Source organism: Pleurodeles waltl, chromosome 4_2, assembly GCF_031143425.1.
Source record: "Pleurodeles waltl isolate 20211129_DDA chromosome 4_2, aPleWal1.hap1.20221129, whole genome shotgun sequence".
Classification (NCBI taxonomy): Eukaryota; Metazoa; Chordata; class Amphibia; order Caudata; family Salamandridae; genus Pleurodeles; species Pleurodeles waltl.
Genome location: NC_090443.1, coordinates 658,123,318 through 658,149,030, shown reverse-complemented (window position 1 = coordinate 658,149,030; position 25,713 = coordinate 658,123,318). Strand labels below are relative to the sequence as shown.

Sequence of the window (25,713 nt, the reverse complement as noted above, 5' to 3'; positions counted from 1 at the left end):
CTTGGCACTGAAAAAATAAAAAATACCAAGCCAAAGGCACTTTACCGTCAAGTCTGCGAAGATCCACATCCAGAGCTGATCCCACATAGCCTGCTCTTCCTTGCCAGCACCCAATGTTGCGGCGTTAGTCACACAAGCGCAGAACATTTTGATAGCTGCCTGTGGATCTTCCATGGTGTGTACAAGCTTGAACTTTCTGGTGAAGAGCCTGTGGGTGTCTAAAACTGAAACTTTATAACAGAGGGCACAAAAACGCATAGACCTCAGCCAGATTATGTTGTGACTTTAAAGACTCATATTGACAAGCAGGCTGTATGTCACCACACTAGACTGAGGAATAATAGTGGGTAAGAGACAAAGAGCCCACACAAACAGTTGTAGACTACAGTTCTAAGAAAGACTATTATTTTGCCACACTATGTTCTATCTTGCGTGTGATGTTTAATTAAAAGACAAGTATTAAATGGAACATTTGTTGTACACACACGGGCAGTGAATATGAACACACACTCAATGACTTAGCCCCAGACCAATAGGTTTTTTATATAGAAAAATATTCTTCTCTTAATTTACTTTAGAACCACAAGATTCTGAATTCAAGTAAGTACATAAATTGTAAGGTACTTGGCATAAGTAAATATAGAACTTGGAATGAAAACAGTAAGGTACACAGTTCTGGCAAATATGCAAATAACCTATTTTAAAAGAGGACACTACAAAATTCAACAGTTCCTGTAGGAGGTAAGTAGAAGTTAATTTAGCAGGTAAGTAAAGCACTTACAAGTTCAGTCTCCAGGGCATAGACAGCCGACTGTTGGGGGTTCAAGTCAACCACAAACACCCAGCACCAGCAACACAGGGGTGGTCAAGTGCAGAGGTCAAAGTAGCATAGGCGCTTATGGAGAAAAGGGGTGCTCCGGTTCCACTCTGCTAGCAGGTAACTACCTGCGTCCTCTGGGAGCAGAACCGGGGAGTTTTGTATAGCACTTGGGTGGGGGGTGTCCCAAACAGGCGCACAGGGCCAGCCAGGTGCAGTGTGCAAAGTAGGTGTCAGGTTTTGAATAGAAATCAATGGAGGGACCCAGGGGTCACTCTGGTGATGCAGGCAGGGCATGGGGTTCTTCTTGGGCCAGCCACCGACTGGGCTAGGATGAGGGACCCTGCTGGTCACTTCTGGACCGGTAGTTGGTTCCTCTTGGGCCTGGGGGCTGCAGGGGCAGTGCTTCTTCCAGGCGTTGGGATCTCTGTTACCAGGAAGTTGCGGTGAGGGGGAGCCTCTGGATTCTCTCTGCAGGCTTCACCGTGGGGATGCAGGGAGATTGTCTCAGGGTGGCCACGTCGTTGGAGTCACCTGGGGGTCCACGCTGCAGTGTTGGTTTCTCTGGACACAAGCTGGGGGCGTTGGTGCAGAGTGGTGGGGACTCACGCTTCAGGAGTGAGGTGGGTGTCACTTTAAAGATGGTTTCTTCCTTGTTGTTTGACAGAGCCCATATCCACTAGAGTTTTTTGGTCCTTTGGGTTAAAGGGCAGTACCCCGAGTCGGCAGAGGTCGCTGGTCCCGCAGGATGCGTCGCTATTGCAGGTTCTTTGAGTCTGGAGACAGGCAGGTAGGGCTGGGGCCAAGTCAGTTGTTGTCTCTATCTTCTCCACGGGTGTTTTGAGGTCAGCAGTCCTTTAGGTTTTCAGGAAATCTGAAATCCTGGGTTCAAGGTCGCCCATAAATACTGAGTGTAGGAGGGTGTTAGGGCTGGAGGGCAGTAGCCAATGGCTACTGACCTTGAGGATGGCTACACCCTCCTTGTGCCTCTCTTTGGGGAGGGGGGTACATCCCTATCATTATTGGGAAAATCCTCTAAAACAAGATGGAGGATTTTCCAAGGAGGGGGAGGGGGTCACTACAGCTCTGGTCAACTTAGGGGTGGAACTGGCTGAGGGGGTGACACATCCTTGTTTTTCTCATTATCTCCGCCGGACTTTCTGTCCAAAGTTGGGGCTGTGTCCAGGGGGCGGGCATCTCCACTAGCCAGAGTGCCCTGTGGCAGTGTAACACGAAGCCTGAGCCTTTGTGGCTCACTGCTAGGTGTTACTGTTCCTGCAGGGGGAGGTGTGAAGCACCTCCACCCAGTGCAGGCTTGGTTTCTGGCCTCAGAGAGCACAAAGGCTCTCACGCCAGGAGGTCAGAAACTAGTCCCTCTGTGCCAGGCTGGCACAAACCAGTCAGTCTTGCATTGAAGGATTGGGTAAAATACAGGGGGCATTTCTAAGATGCCCTGAGTGCATTTTGTAATAAATCCAGCACTGGCATCAGTGCGGGTTTCTTATTTGGAGAAGTTTGATATCAAACTTCACAGTGCTCAGTGTAGCTATTATGGAGCTGTGGAGTTCGTTTTGACAAACCCACAGACCATGCTCTTAATATGGACACACTATATTTACAATGTCTAAGAATGGACTTTGACACTGTAGGGGTATATTGCTCATGCAGCTATGCCCTCACCTGTGGAATAAAGCTGTAAGGCAGGGTGCATTAAGGCCTGCTAGAGGGGTGACTTACGTATGCCAAGGCAGTATTTGGTGTGCATGCCATCCTGAAGGGGATGCCATGTCGACTTTGCCTTTTTATCCCCACCAACACACACCAACTGCAATGGCAGTGGGCCTGTGTTAGGTGAGGGATCCCTTAGGTTGGCACAACACATGCTGCAGCCCTTAGGGACCTTCCCTGGTCACAGGGCCCTTGGTACCACTGGTACCTTTTGCCAATCAATCAATCATTAAATTTATAAAGCGCGCTATGTACCCGTTAGGGTTTCAAGGCGCTGAGGGGGGGGGGGGCGGCAGCTGCTATCGGTCGAAGAGCCATGTCTTGAGGAGTTTCCTGAAGGTGAGGAGGTCCTGGGTCTGGCGCAGGGAGGTCGGCAGTGAGTTCCAGGTCTTGGCGGCGAGGTAGGAGAAGGATCTGCCGCCGGAGGTCTTGCGTTGAATTCGGGGAGCGATGGCGAGGGAGAGGTTGGCAGAGCGGAGTTGGCGGGAGGGGACGTAGAAGTTGAGTCTGTTGTTCAGGTAGGCGGGTCCGGAATCGTGTAGTGCTTTGTGCGCGTGGGTGAGGAGTTTAAAGGTGAGCCTCTTGTCCACAGGGAGCCAGTGGAGGTCTTTCAGGTGCTGGGAGATGTGGCATCGGCTGGGTATGTCGAGGATCAAGCGGGCGGATGCGTTGGAGTCGTTTGATGTCTTTTGCTGGGATGCCTGTGTAGAGTGTGTTGCCGTAGTCAAGTCTGCTACTGACAAGGGCCTGAGTCACAGTTTTTCTGGTTTCCGTCGGGATCCACTTGTAGATTCTGCAGAGCATGCAGAGGGTGTTGAAGCAGGAGGAGGAGACTGCGTTGACCTGTTTGGACATGGTGAGAGCGGAGTAGAGGATGAAGCCGAGGTTGCGTTCGTGGTTGGCAGGAGTAGGTGGGGGACCCAGTACGGTGGGCCACCAGGAGTCGTCCCAGGCCGAGGGGAAGCGTCCGAGGATGAGGACTTCCGTCTTATCGGAGTTTAATTTCAGGCGGCTGTTTCTCATCCATTCGGCAATGGATTTCAGTCCCTCGTGGAGGTTGGCTTTGGCGGTGTGTGGATCTTTAGTAAGGGAAAGGATGAGCTGGGTGTGTAGTGCTTTTTCTCTTATTTAGTTTCTAAGCACTAACATAACACAACAGAAATGCACTTCTGAGGTCAAAGAAGACTTTTATTGTTGTTAATTCTTCCCCAACCACAATATTTATGAATGACGAATTAGTAGCTTTCAAGTCCGCGTTAATCAAACAAAATATATCAGTTTGCAATATACACAGCAGGTTATATTTATAAGATATTGAATGCAAAGCAAAACAAATACTTCACCGTGTGGGAACTATCTACAGCTTCATCTTTCTAAGGTCTGCAAGCTGATGACCCCTGTCAGCCGCGAGAAAGAGAGATTCATCTACCCACACGGGATTGCTGGCAGCCTGCGCCAAGCTCCAGCACGAGGTCCGGCAGATTCGAATCTGACCCTCTGCAGCCTGTTACATTCATTACAAAGGTGTGCCCCCTCCTCTCAGACCTGGGAAACTGAGCAAGCCTTTTGGAGACTGGCCAGGTCTCCAAGACTACTCCTGTTCCCAAGCTCAAGCAGAGAGAACAACACCCATGTACTCTCTCTTATCATGTCTAGTCTACTGTGAGAAAAACATCTTGGTTCTCTTGTGCAAAAACACAGCTTGGAAAAATACAGCTTGGATTCTCAACTGCAATGTCTAACTCCACGTTAAAGGCAATAGGCAGCTAACCTAAATATCAAATGCAATGTATATCATGTCAAAGCCAATAGACATGTTAAAGGCAATAGGCAGCTAACCTAAATATCAAATGCAATGTCTAGTGTCATGTCAAAGCCAATAGGCATCTAAGCTGAATACAAAATGCAATGTATAATATCATGTCAAAGCCCATAGGCAGCTGAGCTGAATACAAAATGCAATGTATAATATCATGTCAAAGCCAATAGGCAGCTGAGCTGAATATAAAATGCAATGTATAATATCATGTCAAAGCCAATAGGCAGCGGAGCTGAATACAAAGTGTAATGTATGATATCATGTCAAAGCCAATAGGCAGAATATCTAATAGCATGTCAAAGTCAATAGGCAGCTAAACTGAATACATCATGTCAAAGCCAATAGGCATGCAATGTCAAAGCCAATAGGCGGCTAGACTGGATACAGCATGTCAAAGCCAATAGGCAGAATACAGAAAGTAATGGCTAATGCCATGTCAAAGCCAATAGGCGGCTCAACTGAACAAAACATACCATGTGCTACTGGTGAACATTGAGCAACTAATATGCGCAGTGGTGAAACACAAAGTCATTGGTCAAAACAAAACTTATCAAATGGCAGTACATTCCGCCCTTTGACCAATGAATTTTTGTTTCACATATCTCTTGTTTCAAACAAAAACAAAAAACAAAAAACAAAAAACATCAGATTTGAATGATCAAAACAATCCCTGTAAAGCAATAGAAGTGGATTAACACATTGATTTCATAACCTTTCACATCAGATACATCTACATAGAAAAGACTGGGCAATTTTTATACTCTGAATGAGTCTCTAATTCAACAGTGTTAGCAATTTGATGTGGCATGAGTTCTGCTCATGTAAAGGTGCACGGTCCACCTGAAAGGTTTGCTGGAAGATAAGCAAAAGTCAGAGTTCCATACGAGAGGGGAAAAAAAAAACACAGCTTAGTTCCAGTGGAAGAATGCAATCAAACAAGTTGAACTTGAACTGAAGGCGCAGTTTGCGCAAAATGGATCCATGGTGCTGGCACTTTACTCAGCCAGGTTCAGGTTGGGGATTCGGTCCCTTCCCCGACCCCACACGCACACACCGGAAGGGGGACCACACAGCACACTCAGGGACAGTGGCGAAACGTGGTAGGATCTGCAAAAGAAACAAGTATGACTTTTCTTGCAAATAACATTTTTCATTTAAAATGTACCCTTCCTCTTTCTTTCCCTGTTTTATAATCAGCAGGACGTTTTTGGGGCCCTTTGTTATATTCACTGCAGGTTCTGGAGGATCACTTGGGGCTTCAGCCCACACATCAGCACTGAGGTTTTTATCTGCTGCGCCACAGCTTCCCTTTTCTTGCACTGTCAGAAGGGCTGGGGCAGACTCATTCTTTAACAAACCTCCATTCACTGCACTTTTGCCAATTTGGGCCATTCTGTCTCCAATTTGTATGAATGAATCAGATTCTTTTCTAGGTATCAGCATAATTTCAATTTTTCCTTGGTAATCTGCAGCAATCACTCTCCCTAAAACCTGATCACTTTGCCATTCCTGTCCTGGTAACGTTCCTCTCCCCAACTGCTCTGTGACTGCTTGCATGACAGATTGCTTTTGTGCGTGCTGCACAGTTTTTATCAAATCTAGGGGAATGTGCATCTCTCTCATCTCTGCCCACCTGTAAGTGGCTTTTTCTCTCAGCTGTTCACATTTCTGGGGCACCCACTTAGCCATCCCCACTAAGGCAGAATTCTGGGTGTACACTTCTCTCTCTGAATTTCTCTCATTAACATCTGCAAGGTAATTGAACCAGTTAGGTGCTAAAACATTAGCAATGAACCAAAAATCAGCGTAAAAATGACACATCTCACGTAGCTCTTGCTTTAAAATCTGACACACATTATACAACTCCATTCCTTCTACGGTGCCAGAAAACAACATTTCAGTCAATGAATGATTAGTAAAACAAACATGCTTTTTATCTTCAGTGGACACGAATTCAAATGGTGCACACAATTTCACCGGTAATTCTTTTACCTGTGTTACTCTAGCCCTGTCTTGCAAGTACCAGATCCATTGTATGATTCTAGCTAGGGGCACTATTTTCTTCCCTTGTTCTTGAATTACATGTACATAAGTATTTCCTTCTTGCACTGCGCAGAAACCTAAAGTCTGCATTATTTCATTTGCCAAATCACAAGCGCGCAGCTGCATATAATTTTTCACAGTGACCATATACAAAAGTGTTAGGATTTCACTCAAATGAGGGCTATTCTTTTTCCAAAAATCAAACAAGCTAATGAAAGTCGGCTCTTGCTCTAAAATCTTTAGTTTTACTTGTGCATTTTGCAACGGTAACTCGTAAATCACATTCTGGTCTCTCTCGTCCGTGTTATCAGTTAAGGAATGCATTTTGTCTGCCAAAAACCCTGGCTCACACGAAAACTCAGTGCAGCTCGGAGCTGTCTTAACCCCCTCATTACTGGAATCGGACAAGAAAGATTCTTCATAAAAAGCCTTTTTATAACTTTCAGTCGGGCTAATTTGCTCACGTAAATTCCTATTTTCATGTTCCAACTGCCTACATTTCTCCTGCATTTCTCTGTAAGCAGATAAAGTTATCCAAACCTTTCTGTCATCATTACTTCCAAAAGACACGTTTTCTACATATGTACAACAGGAATTATTTCTCAAAACATTATCAGGCATTTTAGCTACACATGCATTTTCTTCTGTAATTCCCCAAACAGAAAACAATTCACAGTTTTTCTTAGCACCATCAGGCAGTTTATCAACACATGTATTCTCAGACATGGTCTGCCGTGCTACTGTGATTCTCCAAACAGAACAATTTCTGTAATTCTCCAAACAACAAAAACAATTACACTTTTAAAGTGTGCACTTAGAAATCTACCAACTCGTCAACACCCTCTTAATCACCTCTTAATGACCGACCCCACTTCTGGTACCAATTGTAGTGCTTTTTCTCTTATTTAGTTTCTAAGCACTAACATAACACAACAGAAATGCACTTCTGAGGTCAAAGAAGACTTTTATTGTTGTTAATTCTTCCCCAACCACAATATTTATGAATGACGAATTAGTAGCTTTCAAGTCCGCGTTAATCAAACAAAATATATCAGTTTGCAATATACACAGCAGGTTATATTTATAAGATATTGAATGCAAAGCAAAACAAATACTTCACCGTGTGGGAACTATCTACAGCTTCATCTTTCTAAGGTCTGCAAGCTGATGACCCCTGTCAGCCGCGAGAAAGAGAGATTCATCTACCCACACGGGATTGCTGGCAGCCTGCGCCAAGCTCCAGCACGAGGTCCGGCAGATTCGAATCTGACCCTCTGCAGCCTGTTACATTCGTTACAAAGGTGTGCCCCCTCCTCTCAGACCTGGGAAACTGAGCAAGCCTTTTGGAGACTGGCCAGGTCTCCAAGACTACTGTTCCCAAGCTCAAGCAGAGAGAACAACACCCATGTACTCTCTCTTATCATGTCTAGTCTACTGTGAGAAAAACATCTTGGTTCTCTTGTGCAAAAACACAGCTTGGAAAAATACAGCTTGGATTCTCAACTGCAATGTCTAACTCCACGTTAAAGGCAATAGGCAGCTAACCTAAATGTCAAATGCAATGTATATCATGTCAAAGCCAATAGGCATGTTAAAGGCAATAGGCAGCTAACCTAAATATCAAATGCAATGTCTAGTGTCATGTCAAAGCCAATAGGCATCTAAGCTGAATACAAAATGCAATGTATAATATCATGTCAAAGCCCATAGGCAGCTGAGCTGAATACAAAATGCAATGTATAATATCATGTCAAAGCCAATAGGCAGCTGAGCTGAATATAAAATGCAATGTATAATATCATGTCAAAGCCAATAGGCAGCGGAGCTGAATACAAAGTGTAATGTATGATGATATGTCAAAGCCAATAGGCAGAATATCTAATAGCATGTCAAAGTCAATAGGCAGCTAAACTGAATACATCATGTCAAAGCCAATAGGCATGCAATGTCAAAGCCAATAGGCGGCTAGACTGGATACAGCATGTCAAAGCCAATAGGCAGAATACAGAATGTAATGGCTAATGCAATGTCAAAGCCCATAGGCGGCTAAACTGAATACAGAAAGTAATGGCTAATGCCATGTCAAAGCCAATAGGCGGCTCAACTGAACAAAACATACCATGTGCTACTGGTGAACATTGAGCAACTAATATGCGCAGTGGTGAAACACAAAGTCATTGGTCAAAACAAAACTTATCAAATGGCAGTACAGGGTGTCGTCGGCATAGGAGAGGATGCTGAGGTTATGCTGACAGGCCAGCTGTGCGAGGGGTGCCATGTATACGTTGAACAGCGTTGGGCTTAGCGAGGAGCCTTGGGGGACGCCGCAGATGAGGTTGGTGGCTTCGGAGCGGAAGGGTGAGAGTCGGACTCTCTGGGTTCTGCCGGAGAGAAAAGAGGAGATCCAGTTGAGGGCTTTGTCTTGAATTCCGGCTTCGTGGAGACGAGTTAGTAGGGTGCGGTGGCAGACCGTATCGAAGGCGGCGGATAGGTTTAGGAGGATGAGGGCTGAAGTTTCGCCGTTGTCCATTTGCTGTCTGATGTCTGTGGCGGCAAGGAGTGCAGTCTCAATGCTGTGATTACGTCTGAATCCGGATTTAGAGGGGTCTAGGGTGGAGTTGTCTTCGAGGTAGTGGGTGAGCTGTGCGTTGACGATCTTCTCGATGACCTTCGCTGGGAAGGGGAGAAGGGAGATCGGGCGGAAGTTTGAGGTCGTTGAGGTCGGCCTTAGGTTTCTTGAGGAGGGCTTGGATATCGGCATGCTTCCAGCTGTCCGGAAAGGTTGCGGTGTCGAAGGATAGGTTGATGATCTTACGAAGTTGGGGGGCGATGGTGGAGTCGGCTTTGTTGTAGACGTGGTGTGGGCAGGGGTCTGAGGGGGATCCTGAGTGGATGGAGTTCATTGTCTTTCGGGTTTCGGCGTCATCTACGTGGGTCCAGGTGGTGAGGCGGTCGGCGTGGGAGTAGTTGTTGGGGGTGGGGTCTGGCGGAGGTGTGGTGTTGAGGCTGTCGTGGATGGCGGCGATTTTCTGGTAGAAAAAGGTGGAGAGTGCGTCGCAGAGTTTCGGGGATGGTGGGACGTCGTTGGCGTTGGGTTTGGAGAGCTCCTTCACGATGCAGAAGAGTTCCTTGCTGTTGTGTGCGTTGTTGTTCCGGCGTTCTGTGAAGTGGGAGCGTTTGGCGAGTCGGATAAGTTGGTGGTGCTTGCGGGTGGCTTCCTTGTGGGTTGCGAGGCTGTCGGGTGTGCGCCCGAGAAGCCATTTTTTCTTGAGTTTCTGGCAGGTGCGTTTGGAGATGATCAGTTCGTCTGTGAACCAGGCTGCTTTTTTCTTTTCTTGGTTGACAGTGGGCCTCTTGAGTGGTGCGAGGGTGTTGGCGCAGTTGAGGATCCACTGTTGGAGGTTGATGGCGGCGGAGTCCGGGTCGGTGGGGTCGGATGGTGGGTTCTTGGCGAGGGTGCTGGTTAGTTGGTCTTCGGTGACTTTTCACCAGAGGCGGTGTGCCGGTAGTGGGGTGCGGTGGTGTTCGGTGTTTTTCTTGAATGTGAAGTGGACGCAGTGGTGGTCGGTCCAGTGGAGTTCGGAGGTGTGGCTGAATGAGATGTGGTTGCTTGCAGTGAAGAGTGGGTCTAGGGTGTGACCGGCGATGTGGGTGGGTGTGTTGACCAGTTTTCTTAGTCCGAGGTTGGAGAGGTTGGTGGTCAGTGATGCGGTGTTGGCGTCGTCGTTGTTCTCCAGGTGGAAGCTGAGATCTCCCAGGAGGATGTAGTACGTTGAAGCGAGGGCGTAGGTGCTTGCGAGGTCGGAAATGGTGTCACTGAAGGGGGCTCTTGGTCCTGGAGGTCGGTACCAGGGACTTATCTCTGTGCGAGGGGTGTCCCAATTTGGGGAAATAATGGTACATTTTAACTGAAAGAACACTGGTGGTGGGGCCTGGTTAGCAGGATCTCAACACACTTCAGTACTCAGTAGAGTCAGCATCAATAGCAGGAAAAAAGTGTTTGGGGTAGGTGGGGGTTGTGGACTGCAAAAAGGAGGCATTTTCCTACAGAGGGTGTGTAAGCTTGTTGAGGAGACAGCGTTAATTTGTTGTGTTATTGATAGAGAAGCCAAGGGTAAAGGCCAGGTTACGCAATTGGTTAATGTGGGTGGGGGCATTAACATGAGTGGGGGGGCCACCAGGAGTCGTTCCAGGCAGAATGGGGTGTAGGCAATCACAAGCATTTCTTGTCTGAGTTGAGCTTGAGGCAGCTGACGTCCATCCAAGGGCAGACTGCTCTCCTCCCATTGGGAAAATGCATCTTGGCTTGAGCAGAGTCGTCCGACATGGAGAGGATCAGTTGGGTGTCATTTTCGTAGGAGACTATCTTTACCTCGTGTTTGATGATCTCAGCGAGCGAGCCATGAAGAGGTTAAAAAGCTTCTGGCAGTGTGTGGATCCTTGGGCTACTCTGCAGCAAGTGTCTAAGTTCTGATGTGAATGGTGGTAGTCTGACCCTCTGTGTTCTTCTGGTGAGGAAGGACCAGATCCAGCTCAGGGCTTTGTCTCAGATGCCAGCGTCGAGCAGCCTGTCACAGAGGCTGAAGTGGGACACTGTCTAGAATGCAGTAGAGAGGTCTAGAAGGTTGAGTGCGGCAGTGCCTACGCTGTGCAGTATGATGCGTATGTTGTTGGTGGTGGCCAAAAGTACAGTTTCGGTGCTGTGATTGCTTCCAGATCGGAAATGGGAAAGTTCTAGAATACGGTGTCTCTCGAGGAACTCTACGAGTTCCTAGTTGATGGCTTTTTCCGTTACCTTGGCTGGGAAAGTGAGCAGAGACATGGGTCAGTAATTCTTCAGCTCCCTAGGGTCGGCTTTGTGTTTCTTGAGTAGCGGGCGGATTTCTGCGTGTTTACAGTCTGAGGGGAATGTGGCAGTCTTAAACGATAGGTTGATGGTTCAGCAAAGCTCTGGTGAAATTATGGGAATGACAAGCTTGAGGATGTGATGAGGGCATGGATCTGAGGGTGCTCCCAAGTGGATGGAGTTCATTATTCTTTGGGTGTCCTCTACAGTAATGGTGGTTCAGCAGTTCGTATCTGGTGGGGGAGCAAGGTCCATGGTGCTGAGCGGTGAAGGCGGGCTCTGTATGCTGAAGCCTTTGTAGATGTCCCAGATCTTACAGTGAAAGAAGGTGGGGAAGATCGTTGCGGAGGTCTTGGGAGGGAGGGATGGATGAGGTTTCTGCCCTGCGGTTCGTGAACTCTTTGACAAGGATGAAGAGCTCTTTGATATTGCGAGTGCTGGTGTTGAGGCATGCTTGAAATGCAGCTTTTTGGGTGGCTCGTATGTTCTGGTGGTACGTTGTATTTTTGCAGGTGGTGCGGTTTGGTGGATTTGCGGAGGCTCCAGTTGAATTACAATCGTCTGAGGCGCGCTTGGATTGATGAAGGTCTTGCGTAAACCACTTGGGAGTTTTGCTATGTAGATTCCATGCCAATTTCCTTAGGGGGGCTACATTGGCTGCACATTCAGAGTCAGCGCTTTAGTTTGCCTGCGGATTCATTGGAGTGGTTGACAGCGTTTGGTGATCTGTGCTTCCGTGACTATACCCCAATGTTTGCCAGGGGGTTAGGGAATGTGGTGGCGTGCAGTGTTTGAGTAGGTTAAGTAGATGCACTTGTTCAAGCCAACAGTGTTTGGAGGTGTGGATGAAGGTGAGGTTGTCCCCTGCTGAGAGATTGGCGTAGAGGATGTGAAGGGGTTTGTGGGTAGGGACGATGACTAGTTGTTTGACGCCGAGAATTGTGGGGTCGTACAGGATGTTTGATGTATTGGGGGTCATTGAGGGTATCAAGCTGTAAATCGAGATCACAGAGTGGGATGTAACAGGATGAAGTGAGTGCTTGGAGAGGCAATGAGGTTGACAATGTCTTGTAAAGACTGGGGTTGAGGTGCAGGTGGCCTGTAGATGAGGGTGCCACGTAGGAAGGTGTTTCGGTTGGTCAGGATGTGGAAATGTAGATGCTCATGCGTTGACAGAATGTGACTAGATGATGAAAGGCGGAGGTTGTTCTAGTAGATTATGGCAATGACACCTCCAGGAAGGTTGGCTCTGTCCTTGTGTATGATTTTGTAGTTGTGCGTAATGGCCGTGGCAATGTCCGTGGTAGCTGCAGGGGTGATCCAACTCATAGCGAGATGGTGACGTCCAGAGCTGTTGAGTCGAGGTCTCAGACTTGTAGTGCATGCTTGACGAGGGAGCATGTGTTAAGAAGTAGTGAGGAATCATGAGGTGGTACTTGGGAGTATGCTGGAGCAGGCGCAGCAAGAAAATGATCCATGTTTGTACATGTGGTCAGCTTGGTGGCATGCTGATGATCTTATGGGGTTCAGGGCACGTAGAGTGCTTGCGTTAAACCAGCAGAAGGGGTGAGAACCAGGGTCCCTGGTGCTGGGTGGCGTCCATGCACAAACAGGCTTCCCTGTGGCGCACTAGCGTGGCGGCCGTCGTTAAGGAAGAGAGGTATGGAGGCGGTGGTCCAGCGATAAGGAGGGTGGGAGAAGCGCTTTGCATGGGGTGGGTGGGGATGCTGGGACACCAGCATTGCGGGGTAAACACAAGAGGGAAAAAACGAGAAAAGGACAGAAAAGCAGCAAGTGAAAGGGAAAAAAAAGGTCCAATTATTATGCCCAGTGGTGCCTCTGAAATGGGGGAGACTTAAAAAAGAGGCCTTTGAAGAAAGTGCAAATAGGACAGGAAGTGCAGTGACTAGTTGCAGACTCGCTAAGGGGGATTATGCATCCATGTGTGGAAAGAATAGCCAGCCCATTTAGATGTGCCAGCTGCACCATTTCATCCTGCCCAGGGTGGGCCATCAGGATATTTATGATCCAGTCACACCTGAGCTCCCTTGGCGTGTGCCTGTCTGGAGGGAATGCACAAGAGATGATGCGTCACCCACCCAAACATGTAGACATGCCAGTAGGCAGTAAATATTTAAGAAAATAAAACGGCAAATTTATTAATGTGACATTTTCAGCCACACAAATTAATGTTAGACTTGACCATAAGTTGTGATTTTGAATTGCGAGTCCATAGACACCAAAGTCCAAATTTTGTTTTTTTCAATTCAAAATTAGACAGGCTGCTTCAAGGTAACCCTGATGTTAGCTTAAGTGAAAGTTAGGCCTTGCGGTGGTGAAAGACAAGTGTAATAGTTTTTGTATTACCACAACAGGTTAAAATTAAAAATACACGTCCAACTTGCCCCTGCCCTTTGATCTGTCCCAGGCCCACTAAAGGGGTTACATATGTTTTAAAAATAAAGGTTTGAACCTGGAAAGATTTAACTTGACAGATCAAAATGGAAGTTTAGAACTGCACACACAGACTCTGGAATGACAAGCAAGTTATGTTGACCGACTACTTGGGATGCGCAATCATTACTGTGGGCGCACTAGTAGCCTTTAATTTACAAATCCAGGGCATAGGTAAGTACAATTTATTAGGGACTCATAAGTAAATCTAATATGCCAACTGTGTTAAGCATACATCACCATATTTTAAGGCAAGAGCGCATGCACTTCAGCACTGGTTAGTAGTGGTAAAGTGCTCAGAGGCCCAACAACAAGAAAAAGTCTGAGAAAGAGTAGGAAGGCCAACATTTGGGGGTGAACCTTAAGAGAAGGACATTTGACAATAAGCAAAACGCAAAATACATACAGATATTGTATTTGATTCTCATTTTTGAACCACTGTAACAATATGTCCTGCAGAAAAAAATATAAACTGAGCAGATAGGATAGATGCTCGTACAAAATACCAGTAGACTGGACTAACCAATTAACTGAAAGAAGAAATTGACTGCCCATACACAATTAAGTTCAGCTGCTAACTGCAAATCAACTATATTAACAGGGGAGCTATACTATATGTGAGTTATACTAAGTATGATGATGTACCTCAACTAACCAGTACCTCACCTACTTATCTCAAATGTCTGTAATACAAATGAAGGTCACTCTTCTTTCCATGAAAGAAACAGTAATGGGGCAGATGTCAGACAATACAAGATTGTATAGATCCTCTGAAAAATGGCCATTTAATTTTGGAATCTTTGAGAAACACTGCACTGGTCGCCACCATACTCTACACCACTCTACTCTGTACTAATACATTCTGCACCAATACACTCTATTCCACTGTATTCTATGACACTGCTCTGTCCCATGCCACTGTACTCTACGCCAGTGCACTCTAAACGACTGCACTGTATGCCGCTGCCCTTTACTCTGCACCACTGTTCTCTGTGCCACTCCACTGACACTACAAAACTGCACTCTATCAATCAATCAATCAATCATTAGATTTATAAAGTGCGCTATGTACCCGTTAGGGTTTCGAGGCGCGGGGGGGCAGCTGCTATCGTTCGAAGAGCCATGTCTTGAGGAGTCTCCTGAAGGTGAGGAGGTCCTGGGTCTGGCGTAGTGAGGTCGGGAGTGAGTTCCAGGTCTTGGCGGCGAGGTAGGAGAAGGATCTGCCGCCAGAGGTCTTGCGCTGGATTCGGGGGACGATGGCGAGGGCAAGGTTGGCAGAGCGGAGTTGGCGTGAGGGAACATAGACGTTGAGTCTGGTGTTCAGGTAGGTGGGTCCAGTGTCGTGTAGTGTCTTAGTGTGCGTGGGTGAGGAGTTTAAAGGTGATCCTCTTGTCCACAGGGAGCCAGTGGAGGTCCTTCAGGTGGTGGGAGATGTGACATCGGCGGGGTAGGTCGAGGATCAGGCAGGCGAATGCGTTCTGGATGCGTTGGAGTCATTGTATGTCTTTAGTTGGGATGCCTGTGTAGAGTGCGTTGCCGTAGTCGAGTCTGCTACTGACGAGGGCTTGGGTCACCGTCTTTCTTGTTTCTGTTGGAATCCACTTGAAGATTCTGCGGAGCATGCGGAGGGTGTTGAAACAGGAGGAGGAGACTGCGTTGACCTGTTTGGACATGGTGAGAGAGGAGTCGAGGATGAAGCCGAGGTTTCGTGCATGGCTGGCTGGGGTGGGTGGGGGGCCCAGGGCGGTGGGCCACCAAGAGTCGTTCCAGGCCGAGGGAGAGCGACAGAGGATGAGGACTTCCGTCTTGTCGGAGTTTAGTTTCAGGCGGCTATTGCTCATCCACTCGGCGATGGATTTCAGTCCCTCGTGGAGGTTGGCTTTGGCGATGTGAGGATCCTTGGTCAGGGAGAGGACGAGCTGGGTATCGTCGGCGTAGGAGAGGATGTGCTGACAGGCCAGTTGTGCGAGGGGGGCCATGTAGACATTGAACAGTGTTGGGCTTAGCGAGGAGCCTTGGGGGACGCCGCAGATGAGGTTGGTGGCTTCGGAGCGGAAGGGTGAGAGTCGGACTCTGTGTTCTGCCGGAGAGAAACGAGGAGATCCAGTTGAGGGCTTTGTCTTGGATACCGGCTTCGTGGAGGCGATTTAGTAGGGTGCGGTGGCATACCGTGTTGAAGGCAGCGGAGAGGTCTAGGAGGATAAGGGCTGAAGTTTCCCCGTTGTCCATTTGTTGTCTGATGTCATCTGTGGCGGCGAGGAGTGCAGTCTCTGTGCTGTGGTTGCGTCTGAAGCCGGATTGGGAGGGGTCTAGGATGGAGTTGTCTTTGAGGTCGTGGGTGAGCTGGGCATTGACGATCTTCTCGATGACCTTCGCTGGGAAGGGGAGGAGGGAGATCGGGCGGAAGTTTTTGAGATCGTTGAGGTCAGCCTTAGGTTTCTTGAGGAGGGGTTGGATTTCTGCGTGCTTCCAGCTGTCCGGGAAGGTAGCGGTGTTGAAGGAAAGGTTGATGATCTTGCGGAGTTGGGGGGCGAGGGTGACGTCGGCTTTGTTGAAGACGTGATGTGGGCAGGGGTCAGAGGGAGATCCTGAGCGGATGGAGTTCATGGTCTTTAGGGTTTTGGCGACGTCTACGTGGGTCCAGGTGGTGAGGCGGTCGGCGTGGGAGGAGTTGTTGGGGGTGGGGGTCAGGGGGAGGTGAGGTGTTGAAGCTGTTGTGGATGGCTGCGATTTTCTGGTAGAAGAAGGTGGAGAGATCGTCGCAGAGTTTCTGGGATGGTGGGACGACGTTGGGGTTGGAGAGCTCCTTCACGATGCAGAAAAGTTCCTTGCAGTCGTGTGCGTTGTTGTTGAGGCTTTCTGTGAAGTGGGAGCGTTTGGCGAGTCGGATCAGTTGGTGGTGTTCGCGGTTGGCTTCCTTGAGGGCTGCAAGGCTGTCGGGTGTGCGCTCGAGGATCCATTTTTTCTTGAGTTTCTGGCAGTTGCGTTTGGAGGTGATCAGGTCGTCTGTGAACCAGGCTGTTTTTTTCTTTTCTTGGTTGACGGTGGGTCTCTTGAGTGGTGCTACGATGTTGGCGCAGTTGAGGATCCATTGTTGGAGGTTGATGGCGGCAGAGCCCGGGTCGGGTGGTGGGTTTTTGGCGAGGGTGCTGGTTAGTTGTTCTTCTATGGTGACTTTTCCCCAGCGCGGTGAGGCGGTAGTGGGGTGCGGTGGTGTTCGGTGTTTTTCTTGAAGGTGAAATGGACGCAGTGGTGGTCGGTCCAGTGGAGTTCGGAGGTGTGGCTGAAAGAGATGTGGTTGCTTGCAGAGAAGAGTGGGTCAAGGGTGTGACCGGCGATGTGGGTGGGTGTGTTGACCAGTTGTCTGAGTCCGAGGTTGGAGAGGTTGGTGGTCAGATATGCGGTGTTGGCGTCATTGTTGTTCTCCAGGTGGAAATTGAGGTTTCCCAGGAAGATGTAGTCTGTTGAGGCGAGGGCGTGGGTGCTTGCGAGGTCGGAGATGGCATTCCTGAAGGGGGCTCTTGGTCCTGGAGGACGGTATATGAGGGTTCCTCTGAGGGTAGTGTTGGGGTCCGTGTGGATCTGGAAATGAAGGTGTTTGGCTGTCTTGAGGGTGTCTTCCGTGTGGGTGTGGATCTTGAGGGTGGATTTGTGGGCGATGGCTATCCCTCTACCGATTCCGTTGGTGCGGTCTCTTCTGGTGCTCTTGTAACCGTCAGGGATGGCGATGTCTGGGGCCGAGGAGTCGTTCCACCAGGTTTCGGTTAGGAAGGCTACGTCTGGGGCGGTGGTCTCGAGCAGGTCCCAGAGCTGGATGGCGTGCTTTCGTGCGGAGCGTGTGTTGAGGAGGATGCAGTTCAGGTGGTTGGTGTTGATTGTTGTAGGCTTCGTTGTTCTGTTGCAGGTGAACTTGCAGGTGCGGCAGGAGAAGGGTCCTTTGGTGTGCTTCGGGGTGGCCTGGAAGCAGGCTGTGGATGGGCCAGGGTTGAGGGCGAGGAGTTCGCTGGCCGAGTAGCGAAGGCTGGGGATGCGGGGGCGTGAGGACCAGGGGGGGGGGCGCTGGGCGCAATCCAGGCGCGGACGCGCAGCACCAGCCATTAAGAAGGGAGGGGGGAGGGAGGGAGGAGCAGCTGGGGGGCAGGAGGAAATGGCGAATGCAGGGAGGCAGCGGCAAGGGTAGATCGGCAAGGGGGAGAGCCCAAAAAACCAGGGGAAAAAGCAAGGCACAAACAGTAAGGATAAGTTCAAAAACAGTCACAAAATACAATTCTGGCACAAATTACAATCGGGGTACAGCAATCAGAAGGGGCACAACGGGGGCAGAAGCGCAAGGAGGCAAGGCGCTGAAAAAAGAAAAAATCACTTACAGGACGGCGAAAAGCGGCACACGGGTCAAGTGAAGCTTAAACAGAGCCCACTAGACACCAGGGATGAGACGCAGGAGGATGCCTGCGGGTGGAGGAGGGCCTCGAACACACTAGCAGCAGCGGGGGTCAGGGGCACGAGACAGCAGGGTGGTGCTGCGGACGTGGGGGGCGAGCTCTAGACCTAAAGCAGGTTAGAGGTCGCTCACTCGCGACGCGCAGCGCCAGCCATTAAGAAGGGAGGGGGGAGGGAGGAGCAGCTGGGAGGGAGCGCCGAATGGGGGCGGGCCGCAGGGAGGCAGCGGCAAGGGTAGATCGGCAAGGGGGAGCGCCCAAGGGGCGAAAAAAACAGGGAAAAAAGCAACGCACAAACAGTAAGGAAAAGTTCAAACACAGTCACAAAAAACAATTCTGGCACAAATTACAATCGGGGTACAGCAATCAGAAGGGGCACAACGGGGGCAGAAGCGCAAGGAGGCAAGGCGCTGAAAAAAAGGAAAAAACAAACACTTACAGGACGGCGAAAAGCGACACACGGGTCAAGTGAAGCTTAAACAGAGCCCACTAGACACCAGGGATGAGGCGCAGGAGGATGCCTGCGGGTGGAGGAGGGCCTCGAACACGCTAGCAGCAGCGTGGGCGAGGGTCAGGGGCACAAGACAGCAGGGTGGTGCTGCGGACGTGGGGGGCGAGCTCTAGACCTAAAGCAGGCCAGAGGTCGCTCACTCGCGACGCGCAGCGCCAGCCATTAAGAATGGAGGAGCAGCTTAGCGGCGAATGGGGGCGCAAGGGGGGCGGGGCTGCAGGGAGGCAGCGGGAAGGGTAGATCGGCAAGGGGGAGCGCCCAAGGGGCGAAAAAAACAGGGAAAAAAGCAACGCACAAACAGTAAGGAAAAGTTCAAACACAGTCACAAAAAACAATTCTGGCACAAATTACAATTGGGGTACAGCAATCAGAAGGGGCACAACGGGGGCAGAAGCGCAAGGAGGCAAGGCACTGAAAAAAAGGAAAAAACAAACACTTACAGGACGGCGAAAAGCGACACACGGGTCAAGTGAAGCTTAAACAGAGCCCACTAGACACCAGGGATGAGGCGCAGGAGGATGCCTGCGGGTGGAGGAGGGCCTCGAACACGCTAGCAGCAGCGTGGGCGAGGGTCAGGGGCACAAGACAGCAGGGTGGTGCTGCGGACGTGGGGGGCGAGCTCTAGACCTAAAGCAGGCCAGAGGTCGCTCACTCGCGACGCGCAGCGCCAGCCATTAAGAATGGAGGAGCAGCTTAGCGGCGAATGGGGGCGCAAGGGGGGCGGGGCTGCAGGGAGGCAGCGGCAAGGGTAGATCGGCAAGGGGGAGTGCCCAGGGGGCAAAAAAAACAGGGAAAAAAGCAAAGCACAAACAGTAAGGAAAAGTTCAAAAACAGTCACAAAATACAATTCTGGCACAAATTACAATCCGGGTACAGCAATCGGAAGGGGCACATCGGAGGCAGAAGCACAAGGAGGCAAGGCGCTGAAACAAAAGGAAAAAACACTTACAGGACGGCGAAAAGCGGCACACGGGTCAAGTGAAGCTTAAACAGAGCCCACTAGACACCAGGGATGAGGCGCAGGAGGATGCCTGCAGGTGGAGGAGGGCCTCGAACACGCTAGCAGCAGCGTGGGCGAGGGTCAGGGGCACGAGGCAGCAGGGTGGTGCTGCGGACGTGGGGGGCGAGCTCTAGACCTAAAGCAGGTCAGAGGTCTACACCACACTATTCTTTACTACTGCACTCTATGCCACTACACTGCATCACTGCACCCTATGCCACTGCACTCTAGGCACTATACTCTGCACTGCACCACTCTACGCCACTGCACTCTGCAACGAGTCTACTCTGCACTCTGACACTGCACCACTCTGCATTACTGCACTCTCTGCCACTCTATTGTATGCCACTCTATGCTACTCTACCACATGCCACTGCACTCTAAACTACACTGTACACCACTACCTTCTACTCTGCAACACTGCACTCTCCGCCACTGTACAGCAATTTACTCTGTACTACTGCATTCTACGCTACTGCACTCTATGCCACTCTACATCAATCCACTCTACGCAACTGCACTGTACAGCACTATAATCAACTCTGCACTGCACCACTCAACACTACGCCACTACACTCTCTGCCAAACAAGTCTACTCTGAACTCTATGCCACTGCACCACTCTACACTACTGCACTCTGCCACTCTATTGTATGCCACTCTACTCCACTCTACTTTGTCCCATGCCACTGCACTCTACACAACTGCACAGTACCCCACTTCACTGTACTCTAAATGAACTTCACGCCACTATGCCACTAACTTATAGACATGCTAAACAGCAGCCACTCTGGTCAAAACACATTGGCAAAGCCAATAACTCTTGCGTAGACAAGACCTATTGGCTTTGCCCATGCCTGTTAGTACTATGAGGTAGGATGTCCCTGAAAGAACTGTAAATGTGTAAGTCCTTGTTTTAAACATGCAACTGATGCCTCGTCTGTGGTAGTAAACGTTATATAAATACAATTACATCATAATATAGGCTGCTACAAAATGTGCAAATACATTCCTGTTAAATTTAAAAAAAAGTGTTTTTCAAATACAGATTTGATTAATATATAGTTTATACCTAATACTAACATTATTTATAACAGTCTAATAAAACCACACACTCCACAGCTCACCTTTGAACACCATTACAGTATCTCTCTGAAAGAAAATATCTTTGCTATTAAAAAACTTCAAGTGACTCCTTTGGTTAAAGTCAATGCAGGTTTTCAATCCCCTTTATGTTTGCAGATTTACCAGTTGCCCACGTTTGAAATGCGTGCGGCGTCCCGAGCTACTTCTAACGGCCCAATGAGGTGCCGTGACGCAGCTCGGGAACAGGTAACTAGTAGAAGGGCAGTGACACAAAAGAAAGTTAGTGAAAGAGGAAAGCCGACATTATATATATAGAATATATAATCGGCACGAGTACTGACCTTAAAGAAGGGGTAGCGCCGCTCCGACGAGTCTGTAACGCGGTACTGCTGCTCCGACCGCAATCCGTTGTGCCCCTGGCAATGCGACGTTAAAATGAAAAACGCGCATGCGCATGCGCGTCATCCGCGATAAAAATTCAAAGCGCGCATGCGCTTCCGAAGTGCCCGTTGAGGGGAGCAGTTTAAGACGGCGAAATTGACCAAATCGCCGGTGCGCATGCGCACAGTTCTGCGCATGCGCACATAATAGAGCCGACCCGATTCGGACGGGGAGCGGCTAAAGATAGAACACCGGCACTACCTCGTAAATAAATATTTCAGACACTGAGCACGTTATTTACTTTCTTGTGCTTGGCCCATGGCACGTTCAGTCTCCGCAGCAAAACACGTGTGTTTCCAGTGTCTGTCGCGGTGAACTCCCAACCCGCCCTTGCAGCTAACTCTTTTATTACCCGGGTCACATGACCTCGGGTTTAAACCACAAAACAGCCCCTTGGTAGGGGAGAACACCACGAGGTGCTGAGGAGTGGGCACACCCCTTCAGCACCACACCACATGGTAGTGGTCAGCGCACACCATCTTTGCTGGCGTGACACTACACCGTCTTCTTAAACACGCAGCTGTTGCAATTAAATGTGTGAACACGGAATACTGAGGCAGCAAAATCCTAAAGCCTGCTTGTGACTCTCTAATCCATTTACAGCCGCTCCCTGACCCTTCAGCTCACTCTTACAACTTTCTGCTTTCTCCCATTGTGACGCTTTTTCATTTTTCTCTTCCTCCGTCTTTCCCATGTGTCTTTTGCTCACAGTAAATGCTTGAGGCAGAAAAATCTGCGCCGACACTCAAAAATAGGTGCCGGTGCTCCGTGCTGGAAACAACAAGCACACATTAAGCACTGCCCTAAATGTACATTCCCCAACCATACCTATAGAGTTGCATATACAGGGAGTGCAGAATTATTAGGCAAATTAGTATTTTGACCACATCATCCTCTTTATGCATGTTGTCTTACTCCAAGCTGTATAGGCTCGAAAGCCTACTACCAATTAAGCATATTAGGTGATGTGCATCTCTGTAATGAGAAGGGGTGTGGTCTAATGACATCAACACCCTATATCAGGTGTGCATAATTATTAGGAAACTTCCTTTCCTTTGGCAAAATGGGTCAAAAGAAGGACTTGACAGGCTCCGAAAAGTCAAAAATAGTGAGATATCTTGCAGAGGGATGCAGCACTCTTAAAATTGCAAAGCTTCTGAAGCGTGATCATCGAACAATCAAGCGTTTCATTCAAAATAGTCAACAGGGTCGCAAGAAGCGTGTGGAAAAACCAAGGCGCAAAATAACTGCCCATGAACTGAGAAAAGTCAAGCGTGCAGCTGCCACGATGCCACTTGCCACCAGTTTGGCCATATTTCAGAGCTGCAACATCACTGGAGTGCCCAAAAGCACAAGGTGTGCAATACTCAGAGACATGGCCAAGGTAAGAAAGGCTGAAAGACGACCACCACTGAACAAGACACACAAGCTGAAACGTCAAGACTGGGCCAAGAAATATCTCAAGACTGATTTTTCTAAGGTTTTATGGACTGATGAAATGAGAGTGAGTCTTGATGGGCCAGATGGATGGGCCCGTGGCTGGATTGGTAAAGGGCAGAGAGCTCCAGTCCGACTCAGACGCCAGCAAGGTGGAGGTGGAGTATTGGTTTGGGCTGGTATCATCAAAGATGAGCTTGTGGGGCCTTTTCGGGTTGAGGATGGAGTCAAGCTCAACTCCCAGTCCTACTGCCAGTTCCTGGAAGACACCTTCTTCAAGCAGTGGTACAGGAAGAAGTCTGCATCCTTCAAGAAAAACATGATTTTCATGCAGGACAATGCTCCATCACACGCGTCCAAGTACTCCACAGCGTGGCTGGCAAGAAAGGGTATAAAAGAAGGAAATCTAATGACATGGCCTCCTTGTTCACCTGATCTGAACCCCATTGAGAACCTGTGGTCCATCATCAAATGTGAGATTTACAAGGAGGGAAAACAGTACACCTCTCTGAACAGTGTCTGGGAGGCTGTGGTTGCTGCTGCACGCAATGTTGATGGTGAACAGATCAAAACACTGACAGAATCCATGGATGGCAGGCTTTTGAGTGTCCTTGCAAAGAAAGGTGGCTATATTGGTCACTGATTTGTTTTTGTTTTGTTTTTGAATGTCAGAAATGTATATTTGTGAATGTTGAGATGTTATATTGGTTTCACTGGTAATAATAAATAATTGAAATGGGTATATATTTTTTTTTGTTAAGTTGCCTAATAATTATGCACAGTAATAGTCACCTGCACACACAGATATCCCCCTAACATAGCTAAAACTAAAAACAAACTAAAAACTACTTCCAAAAATATTCAGCTTTGATATTAATGAGTTTTTTGGGTTCATTGAGAACATGGTTGTTGTTCAATAATAAAATTAATCCTCAAAAATACAACTTGCCTAATAATTCTGCACTCCCTGTATATCTCATCCTAAAAATCGCGCATTTGCCCAGCATTATAAAATCCAATCTTATAGTAGGGTAAGTGGTAAAAATATGTATGTGATCTCATGTGTAAAGCAAAAAATATAACACATGCGCAATCCACCTCTATCTGACCACCGTTATCCATACTTTCCCATGTCAAGCAAGTCCGTATATCATTAATTTATTGCCAGAACCCGGTACCCTGACTCAGTCCGGATGCAACAAACCCATTAGCACATACATATATATACAGCAATGTTAACTTAGTCCTGAGCATAGTATTGTGGGCAAGAATTTACATGGTGTACTTACTGCATTACAGTTATCTGAATAACTGAGAGTACTCCGCGGTGTAATATCGGCTCCCACGATGGGCGCAGGCTTAACCATCCTTTATAAACTCTAGCACAACCCGATCACTTGAGGGGGCACAGAATACGGCACCCATCTTAGAGTGTATTCGTATATTGTCAATCAACATGAGATTTATATTGGGGAACTTGTGCGTGTAATTCAACACACCAAAAACATTTTCGAAACTAAATTCACCTATCATATAACCAAACAAAATATATTTTTACTTGAGGGTACACACTCTGTATAGCCTACAAACAGTGTGCCATACCATACCGCGAACCAAGAATAAATATACTACTATTAACAATCTCAAAGTCACCTCTAACACAGAAATCCAGTACTAGCACTTGTCTGTAATAGTAAACTGTATTTGCAGATAACACAAGCACAATCTCCTGTTTCGAGAGTCTTAATCCTATCAATAAAGTACATAAAAATGTCGAAGTCTCCATACTGTTTCTTTCACAGATTCCATAACTTCCTGAAATGTCAATATGATATCCTGGTTTTGAAGGATACTGCTATCCCTAGCTATGTAGCCTAGGTAATTATTAAAGAAATTGGAGTAGTATAATTACAGTAGCACCCGCATACATAGAAACACAAAAAACTAGAATAAAGGCCTATCTTACATCACTTAAGACATATTTCAGTCAGGGCCTTGCTTTTCATCGATCTGCTATTTCCCCAACGGCTTGATCTACAGTGCCTCCTCATCACTAAATATCTATATTTTTATTTCTTTAATAACTCAAAAAATACTGAACAGATTTGCAGCAAATAATATAAAGAGATCATTCTGGGCCACGATCCAGCTTTCTGACAAATTTTGTGTAAATCCGTTCAGCGCCCGAAACTTTCCAGAGAGCAGCTAAACCAATTAGCATATGAGTTATAAAAGGTTCTTCAAGAATTGTCAAACAACATCTAAGTGATTAGCAAAACAAAAAACGCTTCGGCTATGGGAAAAGTTGGTCCTAACTTTAACTACCTACTGGCTATTGCCAGTAAGTAATATATGTCAATTTCTCGTGGAAACCCAGTCCTACTTAATATAAATAAATATATATATATACACACACACATACAGATAGGCAGATATATTAATAAAAATAAACTTGTGAAAACCCCAAAGACTGTGTGTGTATTATATATATATATATATATATATATATATATATATATATATATGTATAAATATATATATTTATATATTACCTAGTGGCAGTCACCAGTAGGTTGTTATAGTTAGAACATAGAAATAGCGTTTTTTGACTTGCCTTATCTTTTGTACCATTTAACGAATCTTCACTACATTTTTGAAAAAGGTTTTGCGGTAATTCCTGTTGCGCACGGAATTACACCAAATTTGGTGGGGAGCTAGCTTTCTGTAGGAAGATTGCTCTTTTGCTTATTTGGTGTTAATCAGTTACGTAGTTTTTGAAATTCAAATTTGTATATCGCTGGCTGTGAAGTATTGCGAAAAAAAGATGAGCTTGTGTAGGGAAGTGCACAGGCACAGCTCTGATTCGCTGCCAACACTTCAAAACAGGAAGTGTTGGCAACCATCTTGGCTCCAAAAAAATTTGATCAGAAGAAAAATAACCAGGGTATAGACACCCTGACCCCTTCTTAGCTCTGGTGATGGAGGTACCCCCTACCCCAGACAAAAAAGCATATTAAAAAAAAAAAAAAAAAAAGAAATTGCAGCAAAATCGCAATATGAATTTGCAGCAAAAACATAATCAAACCAAGAACG

General features: G+C 47.7%; 1 protein-coding gene and 1 long non-coding RNA gene across 6 annotated transcripts in view; one reads left to right on the top strand and one right to left on the bottom strand.

Moving 5' to 3' along the window:
* LOC138294202 (uncharacterized) overlaps positions 1–21,163 on the bottom strand; it is a 34,373-nt gene extending 13,210 nt beyond the window's left edge. The window contains exon 1 of the long non-coding RNA XR_011203264.1: positions 21,084–21,163. This is a non-coding gene — a long non-coding RNA (uncharacterized lncRNA). The remainder of the gene's footprint in view (positions 1–21,083) is intronic.
* Positions 1–25,713, top strand: part of LOC138293160 (interferon-induced protein 44-like) — a 260,617-nt gene that overhangs the window by 136,238 nt on the left and 98,666 nt on the right. The gene's annotated exons all lie outside the window — the stretch shown is intronic.